The sequence below is a fragment of the Triturus cristatus genome, chromosome 9 (assembly GCF_964204655.1).
Source record: "Triturus cristatus chromosome 9, aTriCri1.1, whole genome shotgun sequence".
In the NCBI taxonomy this organism is placed as follows: Eukaryota; Metazoa; Chordata; class Amphibia; order Caudata; family Salamandridae; genus Triturus; species Triturus cristatus.
The window spans coordinates 516,807,596-516,826,413 of record NC_140592.1 but is presented as its reverse complement, the minus strand read 5'-3'; the positions used below and the strand labels follow the sequence as shown (position 1 = coordinate 516,826,413).

General features: G+C 43.0%; 1 protein-coding gene across 1 annotated transcript in view; it reads left to right on the top strand.

Moving 5' to 3' along the window:
• The window catches only part of CCS (copper chaperone for superoxide dismutase), an 884,312-nt gene that overhangs the window by 233,447 nt on the left and 632,047 nt on the right, over positions 1-18,818 (top strand). The gene's annotated exons all lie outside the window — the stretch shown is intronic.

Genomic DNA, 18,818 nt, shown 5'->3' with positions numbered 1-18,818 from the left:
CCCCAAGGGAACATCTTGGCATGTTTATAGATAGATAACTTTATTTGTGTGATTACTTAAAACCATTGCAATAAAAATATCACATTTAAAAAATATTGTGTGTTTTTTCCTTGAACGGGGAAGTAAAAAAGAGTGATAAAATGTTAAAATGCTTGACTCGGTAATTTAAAAAAGTCAATACTCATCGCTCCAAGGAGAGGGAGGGCAGCAGCATAAGTAATTGTTCTCTAGACAGCCAGGATAATTTTTTACTGGTGACCAGAGTACAGTAAGTCTTTGGTACCGATTCCAGATCGTTCCGATATTCAAAGTGTTGCTAACTACTTGTTTCAGGGATTTTCTTTCCCCACTATATACATTAATTGTACAAAACGGCACACCAGCTGCACATCTCCCCCCTTCCACAACATACTTTTACTACTTACCTGCAAGATTTTATCCCCCATGATTTTAAAAACGGGCTTTAATAGCAGTCGCCGTTCAAACTGCAGCTTTTCTCAGATGGTCAATAGGTGTAAAACATTCTCTTTTGCTTTTCCACATTGGCGGCAGTTAGTCGATGTCGGTGCTCGTTTCCAAGGTGGGAGATGTAGCAGAGTCGGAAGGATGCACATTCGGAAGTGAAGATATTTTTCCTTTGTTGTCTTGGTGAATCCAGCACCTAAATAATATTGTGGGGAGGGCTTAGTATAGCTTTGCAGGACAAACCATCCATGGGCCCTTTCTTTAAGTGCTGCTTTGTCTTCCACCACGGACACCCTTTTCACTGTCTTGTTCACAGGATGTTTAAAGCTGTTATGCGTCCCTGGGGCCTCACACGGTTCCTTCAAGGGTCAATCCCTCTATCGGGGCTGACAAATAGGTCATGGCTGTACATTCCTTTTTTGAGTGTATTTAGTTCCATGAATAGACATTAAGCGATCCAGGTTCAGCCCCTTTGATTTTGTGCCAGCGCATGACATAGGCTCCTTTGCGGGCGATTTCTTGGATATGCAGGCCAAATTCCAGTCTGATTTGGGCAGGCGAGGTATATTTAGGTAAAATGAATCTCATTCTTGCTGATCTTAGGCCTATGCTGTCCAATATACCCCCATCTTTTCCCCTCAGACACTCACTCCCATAAGAAATAGTTGCAATAAGTTTTGTTTGTAACACCTCGAGCAGTGGCATGAGACTTGGACCGGCAGTTTTATGTTTGATGGTTTTTAATGCCACCGCAACTGAGTTCCCTCTTCTGATGGCTTCTAATTGTGCCTTAAACATATCTTTGTTATCTATTATCACCCCCAGGTATTCCTCGACGACATCTATTGTTTGGCTAGCCAAGTACCACAGTGATTGGATGCATTCTTTTTTGGGTTTAACCGCATCACTTTCAATTTATCTAAGTTGATGCTTAAACCATTGTTAACAGAGTCACTGTTAGTTACCTATAGTAGATGCTGAAGACCAATCTGAGTTTGGGTGATCAATACAAGATCGTCGGCGTCCAGTAAATTTGAAAGTGAAACCCTGCCCATCCTTGGGGTGTGTGATTTGCATTTGTCCAGTTCTGTCGATAAATCAGCCATAAACAGATTGAGCAGCATCAGAGCCAGCACACACCCCTTCTTGAAACCCTTTGTAGTTTGTATTTTTCTGGACAGGGAGTTGCCGTCTCCTGGGTTCACTTGGACCCAGGTGTCAGTGTGTAAAAGTATCAACTGGTATAAAAGAGCAGAAGGTATGTTTCTTTTACTGAGTTTAGCCCAAAGTTTATTTCTGTCTATTTTGTCGAAAGCCGATGAATAGTTGATGACGCACAGGTAGAGCGGTAAGTTTGCTGCTTTGACTGCATCTATTAGTAAAGAAAGGGCGAGTATGTTTGTGGTGGTTCCCATGCCCTTGCAAAAACCTGTCTGGTTAATAGGAATGATTGACTTTTCAGTTACTCAGTCTGTGAAATTGTCCGGTAGAAGGCCAGTGTAATATCTAGCATCATTATTGATGAATGTAACCAACCTATAGCTTTTTGCTTCATTCCTATTGCCTCTTTTGTATATAGGGGATATGGTGGACCCCCTCCAAGAATCCAGTATACTTTCTCCTGTCGAGATCTGTTCAAACAGTGGAAGTAATACAGCCGCCCAGTAGTCCGGGTCTTTTCTTAACAGGATCGATGAGATCCCGTTGGGACCTAGTGCGCCCTCCTGCCTGCGTTTTGCTATCCTGATCTTGATCTGATTGATTGAAAATAAGAATTGATTGAAAATGAGAAAGAATCAGTTGCTAAATAATTAGCTTGATCAGGTAAAGTGTGTCTGGGGTTGTAACTGGGGTTTGGATTCCCAATCCTAAAACCTTCCTGTTCAGAGTTAAAATGTTGCAGTTGGTGGGTTGCCCTGGCTTCTTCCGTTAGATGTGAGTTGACTCTTTGTGCATTTGAATTCTGTAATCTGTTTATTGTACGCCAGAATCTTGCATTGTTGTTAGATTTATATTCATATAGCAGCTTGGCCCACAGCTTGTCTTCCGCTTCCCTTTTAGCTTGCCAGATTACCTTTTTTTGTTGATTTTAATTGTGCTAGCTCCTTCAGGGCAGTGGGATCTGGGCCTAATCGCCGGAGCCTCCATAATGTTCTGTTTATTGCTTTCTTGAGCTCCCGTAGGTTGGAATTCCGTGCGATTGTGCAGTAGTTAGGTGAGGTATCTAGCAACTGAGAGTAGATCTGTTTTTGAGGGGTTTCCCTAGATGATGAGTGGGGCCCTTCCCTTGCTGAGTATGTTTCTCCTAACTTTTTGGTAAAAAGTTCCCAGCGTGTTAACGCATTTGTAGCTACATCCTCTAGGTTATACCAAAGTAACTTGGCCAAGGCAAGCTATTTTTCTGGTTGGTTGGTCTTATATTTTATATTCCTATAGTTCACTGTGTAAATAGAGCTGGGATCCTCCACTGGCTGGACTAGTATCGAGCTAGGTGTATTCATAGTGATTTCTTGTGGTAGATGATCACTTTGATCTTGTGTCCCTATCTGAAAGCCTGCAATCTCATTGTTAAGCGATAGGGTTGCAAAGGTGTAATCTATCAGCGTGCTAACACCAGCATTATGAAGTGTGGCAGCTGGTGGTTGATCCCCCGGGAAACGCCCATTAAGTGCAACAAAGCTCAAATGCTCCATGTCCCTTAAAAGTTCTTAGCTAATCTGGGTTGATTCCTCCTATTGATCTCTTCTTGTCGGTGGATGTTCCAAGCCGTGAATGGTTCCTCAAGTAGTTCATCCCTTTCTCGCAGCCCTAATAAGTGCATATTAAAATCACCTGTTGTTAAAAAGTTAGACGTCGATTCTTCTGAGAGTAGTGGTTATTTCAGATCTCAAGAGTTTGACTTCATTGGTTTTATCGTGCGGGTGGAGGTATATATTTAACACTATTAATTGTTGTTTAAGTGCCCTCTGGACCCCATATAGGTGAGTGACGCAACTGCCACCCGAGCCTAATACCCTATCTGCAAAGGATTGCTTTAAGTCCTGGCTCTTTCTTTCCACAATCAAATTTTCCTCAGGATGATATGGAGAGGAGTACCACAATGCAACACCCAAACTTCCCATGGCTTCTTTTTTATCCCGTGAGGTAAACGCAGAGTGACAGTCGGATTGTAATGGGCCATTTGTATATGTCCCTATGAAGACTTGCAAATCCTTTATAACAGTTTAGACGTCAGCCGAGCGCTGAGGCCATACCCACAGGAATCTCGAGCATGAATCCACTGTCACCAGGATTGTACCTCTAAGCTCCGTCAGATTGTAAGGGGCCGCAGTGGTCCAAATAGACACATGCGAGAGGCCTGTCTGATATCAGTAATGGTGTTTGTAGTGGACGTGCTACGGTGGAACCTTTCATCTGCTGACAGATGTCGTACTTAAGGACATAACCCTTGGTCTGTTTAGTAAGACCTGGCCAACAATAATGCTGCGCTAGTAGTGAAACAGTTGCAGCGATACCTGCGTGTGCTGAATCCATACCCTCGTGTGCTGCTAGAATGAATCCTAATCTGCGATCCATGTTTGGTATTACTCTATCCCCCATTCCTGGAATTTGAGCATATGGAATATTTTGCACATCTAAATTGTAGGAGTACTTGAGTGGAAAACCTTTTGGCAAGGCCTAGCTGTTATTGCGCGTAGTGTTCACGACTATCATTATCTGTCTATCCTCATACTAGAACGAGTGATTGTAGCAACCTCAGCATTTCGCCTTAGCGGCTTCATCTGCCAGTGTATTACATGAGCCCTTGGCAAGCCTTTTTTCAGCTCTGCTACTTGTTCCCAAAGCAACTTTTGGAATCTCGATACCCATTTTGGCCCAAATAGTGAAGCTATTCATTGTATGACTGGACACAGTAAAACAAATTGCACACAATGCCAGTATCAGTGCTTTTAGTTCTGCCAGCTGTGCCATGCAATCTCCTAGAGTCTTGGTCTGTGTATTGCTAGGACGGAACTTGCCATCCCGCATACGTCCCATCACAATTGCACATGCTGCGCTGTATTGCTCTTTACTTCCTACAGCAGGCTGGGCAGATCCGTCAGTGTAAATGATGAATTCATACTGATCTAGAAGCATTATTCATTCAGGAGAGGATATTCTTCTTCATACTACAGAAATGCTTGTGTTTTTAATGTAGAGTCAAAATTTGTAGTCTACATCTGTTGCAGTGCCTGAATTAGCCCATTGTATCTATAATGGATGCAGTGCTTTTGCGTTTGGAATGCTTGCTTTGGTAACAGCCTCTAAGGTTGGTACTGGAGTCACGAAAATTCTGTGTTTCCTCTGAGCTGGTGCTCATTGTCTCACTACAGCAGTTTGTACTGCTGTAGAAACTGCTGTCAATAATTTTTCTGTGGATGCAAAATGCATTTCAGTGTTCGTGTACAAATGTGATTTGTATGCTATGGGTACCGTTTCGCCTTCATTGAAGGTGAGATAAGTGTACCTTGATTGACCCGCAATTACACGGATCACCAAATTAGTAGTATTCTTACGTGTGTGTAAGTGTTTCGAAGCTATCATGCCAGCTTGTACGGAACAGAGTATTTCACGTGTTCCTGTGTCTAATGTTGAATTGAAAATCAGGTCTGATTAGTTTGCAGAAAGGTTTTACCTTTTGTGCCCATTCCAAAATATATGTTTTGCCAAAATTTAGGAATCCTAAAATGGATTGTAAGCCTTTCCGAGTCTTCAGAGGTTGAAGCAGCGCACATTTTTCTAAAAAATTAGCTGGCAGACTTTTTCCTTCACTTAATAGCTCATATTCCAAAAATAGGACATTGAGGTGGGCAATTTTTTTTTATTTAAATTTGTAGCCAACAGTCGCGAACCCCAAAATGATGTTGGTCACCCTGTTCAAATGTTCCAATAACTCATGGTCAGTCAGATAAATATCATCTACGTAGGACAAGGCCGCCTCATCACAATTTTGAGGTAACTCTATTACTCTTGCTGAGAACGACCCGGGGCTATTCTTATACCCTTGGGGCAGTCTACAGAATTGGCGTTTCTAGAGGAGCACTGAAAATGCTGTCAAATATATACTTCCAGGCTCTATATTTTGGCAGAAGAATCCATTTGAGATATCTAGTGTTGTTTTGTATTTCTTCCGCACAATGTTATTCATTAATGCGGAACTGTGTGCATTTAGTACTGCAGATGTTTTTGTGCATGTGTTCAAATGCCTGTAGTCTAAAACCAGACGGTATGAATTGTCGGGTTTCATTACGGGAAACAAAGGATTGTTCATGGAAGAGGTACAATTTTCAATCACACCTTGGTATTCAAGTTGATCTAAAATCTCCCTGACTTGTTTCTTTGCGTCCTGTTTTATTGGGGACTGCCTCTGTGGAGTAGGAGTAGTTTTTAATGGGATTTCATTGTGAGGTGACTCAGCATCCCATGCTATATGATTGCGGTAAAGTGAGGGAACTAGCACTTACGCCCACTCCTGCAAGTATGAATGTTTTAGTGACTCTGGAACGAGGTCGGGCAAAGACGGTAAAATTACATCTGCCCCCTTTGGGTACTTCATGACAAACTCAGGCGACCAATCTTTTTCAACTAAAAGGATATTGTATCCATATGTCCTGTTCTCCCAAAAGAGACCTTTCACTTTTCTGAGTATGTACCCCTCCATCTGGAAGATGATTTTGTGTAAGACATGTCGGACTCTTACCCTAGTATCCAGTGTCTCCACCGTGATATGTTCATACAGGGCTGCTGTCACCAGAAATTCCAACAGGTTTTGGTGAGTTATTGTTACTTCTGCTGTGCTGTCTATCATTGCCAGAGCCAATTTCCTGTTCAGTAGCCGAATCCTCAGTAGCCTGGACGTTTCTTATTTTAAGGCCAGCTACCTTATTCTTTTTAAATTGAGGTTTACTTTTTGGTTTATCTTCTTGTTCGATAATGTAGTCTGAAGTGCGATGTGTGTCTCTTGTCTTGGCTTGCTCTCCTGATCTGTTTTTTGACCATCCTTCCCTCTCTGTTTTTTTATGAACCCCGAAAGGAACGAGAGTAACATGTATCCGCATATTGATAAGTCTAAGTCTGTTATTTAGAGCCCTCATGTACAGCCTTCATTTCATTTACTGGGCCTGGCTCAAGAGAGCATTGCCATCATTGCCCACACCATGGGGCTAGCAGCGTGACAGCGGAGGCCCCTGTGGCAACACCAGTACAAACTGGAGGAGGGGAAATCCCTTTCCAGGTCCAGGGGCCCCAACGGGGCTTCACGGGGTCAGGTGGGAGGAGGAGGGCCCTTGCGTTTAGAGTAGGCCGATCCTCCCAGGCCCCCGCAGACTGGTGCAGCTGCGGCCCCGCCTCAGTGTCCAGGGCGCTGCAGCTTGCTCCTTAGCTCCAGTGCGGATGCCCTCTGTCTAGAGGTGCGATGGAGGCTGCCCCCCCAGGCTCTGGCACCAGTCTTTACTGTGGGGGGAGGGTGCTCACTAACTGTAAGAAAGCCCCGCACTGGGACCCGTCTGCCCTCCATGGGCCCCAGGAGGTCAGACGGGTGCCGGGGGTCCCTGCATCCTAGACGATACAGGCCAGTGAGACCCTGTGTTGCAGTTCTGAAGTGGATGGGGTGACATGGACTGGCCGACACCTGCTGGCAGGGCCTCCTTGCCGCAGTCACATAGTGGCGGACGGGGAGCTCAGGGCCAGGCTCCGAAATCCGCCCCCACCATCAGTGCAGCTGTTTACGAGTCAGCAGGGTGGACCTCTTCAATCCTTGGATGCCCCCGCTAAAAACCAAGACAAAGATGTAGCTGTAGTCGGGTACCAGTGCTTTTACGGTGCTAAAAGGGCCTACAGGGATCCAGAGTTGAGACAAGATGGGTCTCACTTCATTCCCGTCCTGACCACCTCCCCCCAGGTCAGCGATTTTTAAGAAGGTTGGGCTCCCCCACGTACTACAACAGCTCCACAATTTTCCATATTCAGTTCCTGGCTTTAAAAATATATATATTTACTCATCTCAATGCACTCTGAGGAGGTTTCTCTGGAATCACAAGCCATATAGAATTGCTATGAATGAATGTTTTAAATATACCTTTGAGGATGGATTGGCCACACCCCACATCCTTTCTTACTACTTGCTGCACATCTGGTCATTCTTAATGAATGGTGATTTGGTAGACTAAATGATCCATCCTACATCTCCGAGAAATGAGCGATGCAGGGGATCCTGAATGTGCATATATGGGGGGGGGGGGGGGGGGGGATCGTGCTCATCTTCCAGCTACATCAGTTGTGTTTCATATCTGGGGGAGATACGATGAAGGCCCTGGACTGGATCGGACACTTAACACAGGCGCAGTCAGTTCTATCAACATTTGCAAATCAGACCTGCTCGTCTGCCTTACGTTGCAGCTCTGGAGAAACTACCAGAGTATGGTCCATTGGAGGAGCAGGTACTGCTTGGTGAAGCCATGAAGCATACACTTTGTCACCAAAATACTCACCTGTAGCGACTTGAAAACCTGTGACCCTCTCTACTCTAGGCTTGATGGTCTTGGACCTTCACAAAAAGTATTTAAGGAGATAATAAACCTCGAAATTACCTTGGATTCCATGCTGTCAATTAATGCACAAGTGGATAAGATAGCCAAGTCAAGCTTTCTCACAATGAAAACACTGCAGTGAATCTTCCTGCACCTAGGATTCACTCACAAGGTTCAAGCTAGCATTACTCTTGTCCTATCAAAACTAGATTACAGCAATGGTCTGTATCACGGCTCACCTTTGTTAACTACGAGAAAATTACAGAGAATTCAGAATGCTGCAGTTAGACTTCTCCTACATGTAAAGCCACAAGCACACATCTCCCAGACCGCGAGGGCCCTACACTGGCTACCAGTTGCCAGTACATCCACCTTCAAGCTACTTTGTATCACACACAATGCTATACATACAAATGACCATCCTTCATCAGGATCAGGAAGAAAATCCACAAATACATACAACAAAGCAACCTATGCTTGAGAATGGCTACCCACCTCAACATTCCTACATACTAGAACAAGAATTGGCATAGCCAATAGGTCTCGCTTTTGGGACCTTATAAGTATTTAGTTATGCAGCACAATATCCTTGGTGCAACAACATCAACTGTTGCATGGCTAAACACTTATAAGGTCCCAAAAGCGAGACCTATTGGCTATGCCAATGCTTGTTTAAATTTGCTAACACTGTATGGGCTTTAGTTGCACTTGTCTACGTGAACATAGCCAGCGAGATAAAGGGACGCAAATAGTCTCAACTGTACGGAGAACATACACCACGGTACATGTACACAAGAAATATAAGAAGACAGAATGCTGCACAGAATTGGTGCAGTTAGTAGAGTCTGTTATTTCTACTGCATGTTAGTGCCTGGTGGACGTGGCAGACAGGAGTTGACCTGCTGTGCAACATGGCTCAAAGTTTTTTTAAAGTGCTATGACGCGTCCTACTTTGACTGTCTCATAGTGTTATTTATTTACTTTAAGTCATGTTCCACAGCAGCTGAACTGCTGTGCAACAGTGAAAAAAAATATTGACAATGCTAATAGATTTCGTATAGGCGAAATCTACTGGCTAAGGCAATACATGGGGTTGAGGGTGGGATATGCAATTATTTTAGTATAGAGATAGAAGTAGGTAGATATTACCTGCCCCCTGATATAATATTGTAGAAAATATTTTTGGACACAAATGTGTGATAATCATGCATGCTGTTGAAATTATGAACAGATGCCAGCTGGGAGCTCTTGTATCAGCTGTCATATTTTTTTACTTTTGGTCAAATGTGAATACAATAGTGGACATTTGCTTGTTTGTTTGGGGGCATACAAATACATAATATATGAATGACCTGCAGTAAGTGAAGAATATTAAAATATATCGTTATGCAATAAAAGGGTGCTGGTGGGGTTAAGGGTGTGACCCCACACTGTATGTTCCAAAGCGAGGGAGTGAGACTGGCTACATTATTCCAGCCTCAGCCTGCTGCACATCAGAACTATGGTACACAATAAAATACTAGGTCGAAAGTGAAAGGACACTCATTGCACGAACTGTGATCGCGGGGAGAGGGAGGGAATTGAAAGTGATCGCCGGGGAGGGGGAAAAAGTGACGCGGCCGCGCGGCTATGAAAGTGGCCAGAAGCAGCAGCAGCCAGCGGGAGGAGCTGGACGCGCTCTGTGGTGGGAGAGGGGGAGGGGCGTGCGTTGAGGCATGGGAGAGCAAGAGGAATGCCAGATGGCGGCTGCACGAGTGAGAGGGGTGAAAAGCATGCGCGAGATGCGCTCTGTGGTAGGGGAGGGGCATGCGTTGAGGCATGGGAGAGCGAGAGGAATGCCAGATGGCGGCTGCGCGCGTGTACGCGCACGCTGGTGGCCGGCAAAAGCCTTTGGTAGCACTTTAAAAACCCGCTTACTAAATGTCTCGCAGTGCAGCGCACGCGCTAGCTCAGGCGAGAGCTAAAAAAACCCATGGTTGGTACAGTTTTCTCTGTTCAAGTAGTTGAACTAGGAATTTCGCTATCCACACACACAAGATTTACTGTCAACCATCTTAGCTTCAGAAGATTGGTGAAGAAATGGCTCTTCCCCACATGAAGACTATTCTCACAATAAACTGTTTCCCACTCCATATACTCTGACATGACAAACTATCCTACTCACAATATAGAGATAAAGTTGTCATTATAAATGTGTTGTCCATTGAACTATTCTTCTTCTTGTTATAAGCAGTTACGTTTATGTAAGGGAAAAAATGTATGTTACACCACAAGATACATGTGTAAATCAGACCATATCATAATTGCTGCTTGTATGTAAAAGCAGGTGCATATACAGAGGAGTTTGTCTGCTACTCAAAATTCAAGAACTGCCATGAAAGAATGTGCCTATTTCATCACAAGATCATCAGATCAGACTCCAGAATGCGTGTAACAACTTCTTAGAGATATTGTTGTATCCAGAGCTACCCTCCAATAGCACAAACACTGAGCACTCACAACCAACTCGGAAGCATTATACTCTGACAAATACCATAACTCATACTGCGGTCCAGTGGAACAGACTTACTCCTGGACCCATACATTGTTGTTTTTGTTGGAGGAATATCTGAGAAAGAAAAACCCAAACACAATTGGTAAGGTAATATGGGTTTAATCAAAAACAGCTGGGGAAATCAGTTGCCTCCTTGGAGGTTGAAACCTGATGTCCAAAATACTGTATTTATATTACAAAACCGCAAGCTGACTGGTTCAAGAGTTCAATAAGTTTCAAAACTAAGATATGCGGAAATCCCCCATGTGGGTTTCTGTTCTCAGAATTCAAGCGAAGCTAAAATATGTTTACATGACTGCACAGTGCATGACTATATCTTGCTAAATGCTAATTGGGCCAAGCTATCAAGCGTGGTTTCTTTTGCCAAGCTATCATACCTTTACATGTGGCTTCTGCAGCAGCATGCACAGGTTCGTCAGTATGTTCCTAGGCAGGATGAGACACCTGTTGTCTCATCCTGTGTCCATGTTCTCAAGCAGGGGTGTAATGAACTGCAGCGCTTAGAGGGGAGGCAATCCCTTATGTGATTGGTGTATCTCGGCCTTTTCCCTTAGCAGATGAAGATAATGGTGACCTATTTTAGTGCAATAGCTCAGCTGAACTAACCACCAAATGGTCTGTCAAGTTTCCTGAAACTGAAGTGAAATGTGACCTGCATGCAACTTGACAGTTTCTGCCTTTCCATACAAATATATTTCCACTTGGGTCTGTCGTTGATTACTTAGGCTTGATGCTATTTCTAACCTGAAAGGTCGGTATGGGGGACTGGAGTCTTAGATCTGTGGGGGTCTCTACACAATGTGTCTAATTCTATCCTCTATCATTTTTCCTCTCCGTCTAAAGCATTACAAGATTCCTTACAGAAAAATATCTATTTCAGATTACTGTAAGTAGAAATGTGAACTACACATCATTGTATATGAAAATGGGAAGGTGGTGATCTGATCCTTGGGTGTCCTCGTCCATAACTTCAACACATTGATTCCCTGAAGTCTGTAAAAGCTTCTGTCATTGCTATGAGCATATATATGCCCTATTTTTATATTCCTGTAACCTGTGGTGCTACTTTTTTTTTTTATTCTCTAAGCCTTCAGTTCTTGCTGGTACAAAGAAGCACCACAGGCACAACAGCAATATGTGCTTTATTAAATGTGTGTATATTTACCTGTGTTAACATAAATGTATTGGCTTCGACATTGCTTGTTATTATTCTGCCTCGACGGTACCCAGTATGTTCATCCTAAGGTGAAGCACGTTTTAAAGTTAAGTGATGTATCCACAAGCTCATGACATTAATGAGATTTATTCAGGAGAAATGTTAATGCCTTGCCCGAATCTGAGTTCTGAAAGCTAGGTGAGCAGAAGTTCAAATGCTCAAATTCTGTAATGGAGGGGTACATGAAGGACAAATTCTGATCATTCTCATTTATCGATAAATATCCCAGGGATACCTTTGGCCTTGTCTTGACTTTGATCAAATGCAGTTTCCTTTTTTCCTGGAACTCTTATGCATTCCAGTGGCCTATGGACATTGCTGAAAAGACTAGCAAGTAACATAATTTTTAAGACTCCTTCATCAGCACAAGAAGGCTATATTTTCATGGCAATAATTTAAATGAATGTATGCATGAATCTGCACCTAGTGCAAAACGCTTAAAAACATGTCAACGTTGAATATCCCTCCTTTCGCCTACTTTAGTTTAGTCGGTGGTTATACATATGCTGTATCATTGCATGCCACACTATCCAGCAAATGGGGCACAAGCGCAGTGGTGACATACACACCTTTTAGCAGCATGTCCTTTATTGGGAACTACCGAAACTTTTTCCATATGAGTCCAAGACAAAAAATAATATACTGACTTGCACATCATTTCCTCATCTAAGGTAGAACAAACAATTATACTTTATTTTCAAGGTGAATCATGGTGTACTACTAGTTCTCCATTACCTGTGTGAAAACAGTACCTCTAGCACCAAACATACAAATAGTAGCTCCTTCTCTAGTCTCCTGGTGAATCCCTGGTTAAATGGAAGCCATGATTCACTGCTTTCAATACCTATTTAGGAAGGAATAGAATACAGAAGGAAAATGTGTTCTGGTCCATTAGTTGGACTTAGGAGATCTGGTACATTTTGAACATTTGCCTACATTTGCACTTCAAGAAAGTTAATTTGAGGAACCATTTAGCAGATTCATCATAAGTTTAATTGTGATGAGAAACATTTTTACACAGATGCCTGGAGCTGGAAAAGTCAATTAACTTGTTTGTCATTGCTTTACACAATTTTAGAATTTTACCACAAATTTGAAAAGAGTTCAGATTGTTGTCAGATGTAGAGACAGACAAATCCAGCAGAAATTGCTATAATTAAAAAATCTTTTTGATGAGACGATTGGTGCAGCATATAATATTGCAACATCACAGACATCTTCCAATGAATTATATGATTAGAGTAGAATAAATGTATATATGTTGCAGGGGATGACACAAAAAGCTACAAAACTGCTCCAGGAATAGAAAAAAAGCTTCAAAAGTGTGAGTAAAGGTGCATTTTCCAGACAAAAAGATGTATGTTTCAGGTGTGGATATCCTATTCACAGTGCCACCGGATGTTTTTGACATCCAAATAATTCTGTATGTAAGACATGCTGGATAGTTGAATATTTCATAAATGTATGTCAACATTATGAAAAAACAATTTTAAATGTTGTGAAAAAAGAAAACATGAAGGAGCTGAAATGTTATGTTCAGAATTTGATATCAGTCGTCAATGATTAAGTGGATGGGTAGAGCTCTGAATGCAGTATTGATTATAAATAGACTTTATTTGTTTGTACTCCGGAGCAAGAATAATTATGATATTACAATGGACGTTTTTGAGATCTTGGAAAAAAAAGATTGCTACCATCAGATAGAGATCCTTTTGCATATGAGGGGACTCGAGTTGTACGTTTTGAGTCTGAATTGATTTTCAAGGGTTCACCATTGGTGGTAAGGTATGTATGGCCAAGAAAGATATTGGCATTTTGAGAAGGTATCTTCAGTGGATATTCAGAGTAGTTCCTACAGTGAGTACAAAGAACCACATCATTGCCATATGTAAATATTGCCAGGTTCTATCTATGCTGGACACTTTTTAGGATGTTTTAAACCTACATTGTGCAAACTCAAGGGATTTAAAGACAGAATTAAATAAAATAAAGGTTATGCCTATCAGACAGATATTGAGGAATGTTGTTTGAAGCATAAGAAATGATTTAGCCAAGTTATTGAACAAAGTGTTTGTGGATGCTATTTTTGAATCATTTGAATTTTCATTGTCGTATGTCCATGGAGTATAGAACAGACAAAATATGAAGATTTAACTTTGACCTTCCCAGCCTCAACAAGGAGATCTGGATTTATTGTCATACTTTACTTTAGATGGACGACATGTTCAAGCCTGGGGATGAGAGGGATCAAGATGGGTCTCAAATCTAAATAGTCTGCATACAATCACATACAGTTGGCATAAACGTAACTACTTGAATATCCTTAAAGACCTTGAAGCCTGTTGGTGCTGGACTTTATTGGGCCTTTTATTAGTCTCCTTTGATGTCAGAAATTTGCCATCAACGTTCTGGATTTCTACAGTTAGTGTTAGCTGGCAATGTTTGTATCAAAACCTAAAACCGCAAGTGTATTGAAGTTCTTCTACTGAAGCAATTGCACATGAGGGTTTTCCAGAGAAGATTATGTCAGGCAATTGAGTCCTATCCAGTGAAATGTATAAATTTCCTTGGTGAGTGTGATATCAAACCTCAAACAGTGACTCTACATCAAACCCAAGCAATGTTCTTTTGTAGGGAAAGAATGGTGATTTGATTCAATGCACAAAACGTAGCACATCAAGGACTGGTGAGGGGGTTCTGTGCCCATTGTAGGCTTGTAGGCCTACCCTTCATTTGATGGGTAACACACCTTTTGAATTATTGAGAGTTTTAGAAATTCGGGTTCTTGGACAACTGTGGTGTGACCCCTGGTCAAGCAGCAACTTCAATCCTAGTCTGAATAAGGCACAAGCAAACCCGAAATTAACATGCTCAACCCTCCGGTAGCCTGGCACAGAATAGTCAGGCTTAGCTTGGCAGCAAAATGTAAAGTATTTGTGCAACACTTCAAACAGTAAAACAGTGAACACACCACACAAAAAGATCCCACACCAGGTTAGACAAATAAAGCAAGATTTAATCAATAAAACAAGACCAACATGACAAAAGACCAATCAGTAGAACTGGAGTTATGAATTTTTAAAGAATAAACTGTAAAATAGTGCCTAAAAGCAGAATCGCCAATTGTGACTATCTGGTCTAGTTGGACTGGGTCAAAGTCAAAAGTTTAGGCCAGCCGCGATAGAGCACGGGTCGGATACAGTCTCCGATTAGTCTAGCCGAAGTTTTACATTCTCAAGTTTTGTCCCAAGAGTCCCTTTTGTGTAGAGGGTCATGAGGAGCAAGAGAGCGTCGTGGCTGACTGTCGGTGTGGTGCAAAAAGCAGGTCAGATGTTGCAGATGAGTGAGCTGGAGCTTCGCGTTGGCATTACCCCGCGGCTGCTGATGTGCCCGTTCGTGGTTGCAAAGTGCCAAAAAGCTTGATTTCAAGGCTTGTGAGCCTCACCAAGAGTCCAGAACCTGAGAGGCACCACTTGGGGGTCAGGAACTCATTGAAGACAGGTCCGGGAGCTTTTGGGGAGCCTTCTATGTCTGAGTCTCAAATCAGGAGGCCAGCAGACCAGCCCTTAGAGTCACTCTGGGGTCCTGCATTCTAGATGAAGTCGCAGGTCCAGTTCTTCTTCCCCATGCAAGAAGGCTGTAGGTAAGAGGTTAGTACAGCACAGCAGCAGAGCATTTAGATCAGTAGTCCAGTGGAGTGGTAGTCCTTGTAGCAACACAGCAGTCCTTCTTCCTGGCAGAGTATCCACAGGTCCAGAAGTGCACTGAAGAGTTGGGGTCTGAGGTCTGAGGTCCTTCTTTTATACACGGTTGTACCTTTGAATTGGGGAGAAGCTTCTAGAGGCATGCCTTTGAAGTACACAGATGCCCTGCTTTCCTGGCGCTAGCTCTAGACTAACTACATGGAATAGGCAGCCCTTTGTTTAGAGGCAGGACACAACCTATTCAATAGTAAATGGCACTGTGCCAAGCTCCCGCAACCATCCTGCTAGTGATGGGCCATTCAGGGACACCTAAGCTCCCATTGTGTGTCTAGGAGGAATACTTAAAGGCCAATTGTCACCTACACCCAGTCATGTGACCCAGAGTCAGGCTGCAGGCACCAAATGGCTAAGGCAAGAAAATGGCATCTTTCTAAAAATGCAATTTTTTATCATTTTCATTTAAAATCCAACTTCACCATAAATTAGGATTTTAAATTCGGATTGCAGAGACACCAAACATGAACTGGTCATCTCTTTCCATTTGGAAATTATACTTCTAAAATATAATAAGGCAACGCCAATGTTATCCTATGGGAGAGATAGGCCGTGCAGTAGTGAAGAATGAATGTAAGAGTTTTTCACTACCAGGACATGTAAAACTTAAAAGTATATGTCCTACTACTTAAATACATTGCACCCTGTCCTCTGGGCTGTCCAGGGCATACCCTAGGGGTGACTTATATGTATGACAAGCATTGGTATAGCCAATAGGTCTCGCCACTGTTGCATGACTAAACACTTATAAGGTACTTTTTCATTGTCATGAACCTGTTGCTTTTATGACTTCATGAATTTTGAAATCGAATAAAGTACATTATTATTATTATTATAAGGTCCCAAAGGCGAGACCTATTGGCTATGCCAATGCTTGTTATGTATGCTTCAGTTCAACACCTTAAGTGGGACGGGTATTCCCCGACATGGGTTCCTTACACACTGTGCCACTGCAGCCAAGTTATATCCAAATGATAAACTTTAACATGGGCAAAACCGTACTTGCGTTGCTTGTGTTCCGGTTCAGGCAGAACCTGGCCTGGCAGTTCAAGATGGGCTGTTTCCACTGGAGTAGGGTCCAGAATGTTCTGCAAATGTCTGGGTCAAAGGCATGGTGTGCAAATTAACAGGGATGTGGCCCCATGTAATTTACCAGTGGCTGAGATTAATTCAAGCATTCCATCCATCACTTTTTTCTATTCTTCAGATCTTGTTCAGTGTCATGTAGCCTATACCATCTTCTGTGTGTCACCTATTGTACACAAGTATTTATAGTAGCTCATTACAGCGCCATGGACAACACCTCTGACAGCTGAGTCATGACAGTGCTGATCCAATATAGCTTCTTTCTTTGAATTCTGGGACCTGTAGTCTTGTTTATGCCATTGTAAAACAAGCCTACAAGTCGCAGAATTTGGAGAAAAAAGTTTGGCCTAGACCAGCATTTCACAGTGGACCTTTGAGAATTGGCAGCTACGCCCTAACAACTGATGTAAGTTGCACAAACTTCTGAGAATATGGGAGAGGGCTAGGAGATAAAAGCACTAGAAGTGGGGAAAAGTAGTATTAGGAATGAGGGAGGTCAGAGTTGGGTCGCTAGGGCCCACAACGCTCTTCTCAGAGCAGCGGGGGAGTGGAAGGGGTAGGGGAGAGGTCGAGGACTGCATCCAGGGTGAACCAAAGAGGGAGAGTCAGTGAGGAGAGGGAGAGTGAGGAGGTTGCATTCCTCCTGGCAAGTAGGAGTGAGAGCTTTGGCGCATGCAGGTCTGAAAGAGAGTGCTAGGGGTGAGTCAGGGTGAGGAGCGAGGGAGCGCTCGAGGTGTGCCGACACACATGGAAACTATAACGTATCATCCAAAATCATCTAATAAAAAGCATCAGGGTACGCCAGGATGTGGGGGCCTCTGCTCCACTCAGTGTGTTGTGTGGACTTCAGTTCCCATGGAAACCGGTCAATAAAAGTTTGGCTCCAGGCGCTCAGAAAAGAAGAACTTCAAAACTCTCTGTTAAGAAGAATGCTCTTTTGTGCTGCAAAAGGATTATTCAACCTCGCAACAAAACTTTATTAAGGAGGTTAAGTTCTGAAGTTTTATGTAGCGCGAACTCGGCCCAAGGGATTGGATCTCTTTATATAAGCAACAGTCGGTTTCATTTTGTTTTTTAACTTGGCATGGGGAGGAGGTTAAGTGATTTGCCTAGAATCATAAGATGTTGAGGTGACGCCGGGACTCAAACCTGCTTCCTCAATTCTAAGGCAGCTGTGGCTCTCACGCCACACCCTGTAGCAAGCAACAGAAAGTCTGTGTCCAAGTGGGTGCAGAGAGGAGTGAAGTCTGGCTATCAGGGGAAGCGCATACAAGTGCAAGAAGCCTGCGCCAATGGAGTCATACTGCCACTCACACAATATGGACACAAACATTTTTGATCATTCAAAACCATGAGTTATACATAGGTGATCAAGAGGGTCTGTGCATATGTAACACAAGCTGATGCTTTTCAAAACATAAAGTGCCAACATCAATATTGTAAGAGACATCTCACCAGCACTGACAGAGTAACCCACTTGCATCACACCACGGAACGGGGCAAGCGCCTGAGGCCTCTGTACTACAAAGGTGCACACGCATGTTACTGTGTCACACTGCGACAATAAAAGCTAGATTTTCAAATGTGCAATACAGACCAGAAGCACCTACTTCCTGCTAGTATGTAATTCATGACATCCGCTTAATTTATGCAAGTACAAATCTCCATGAGTCTCTTCACACGAAGCCTGATACCAAATATTAAATTGCGTGGCTTATGCAAGAGAGATGGATGTGGTTATAATAAGCTTGCACGCGGTCCAGGACGTTAGACTTTTTCTGCCGCCATAGCCACCAGCCTTCATGCTTCAGAAGTCGGTAAACTCAGTGCCATTAAATTATGCAATAGTTGCATCTGTTGGTTATAGTGCTTAAAAATGACAGAAGTGCATTATGAGGCGCTGTATAAATAAACCTGTTACTGGAAGGACCAGGAGCATCAACATAGGGAGGAGAGACTGAAATACAAATATCACCAGAGGGTGCCCAGCATTTGATGACTGATGCTCAGGATATTGGACCAGTAATCTCCAGACACTGGAGCACCATTCCTTCTGGGGATCCAAAACGGGTATTCAGAAGCGGGGGTGAGGCGTTGCGCGGAAGAGTGAAACTTTTTCATCCACTTCAAAGGCGCCTCTAAAATAAAGTGGGGTTTTCCAATGAAGTTGC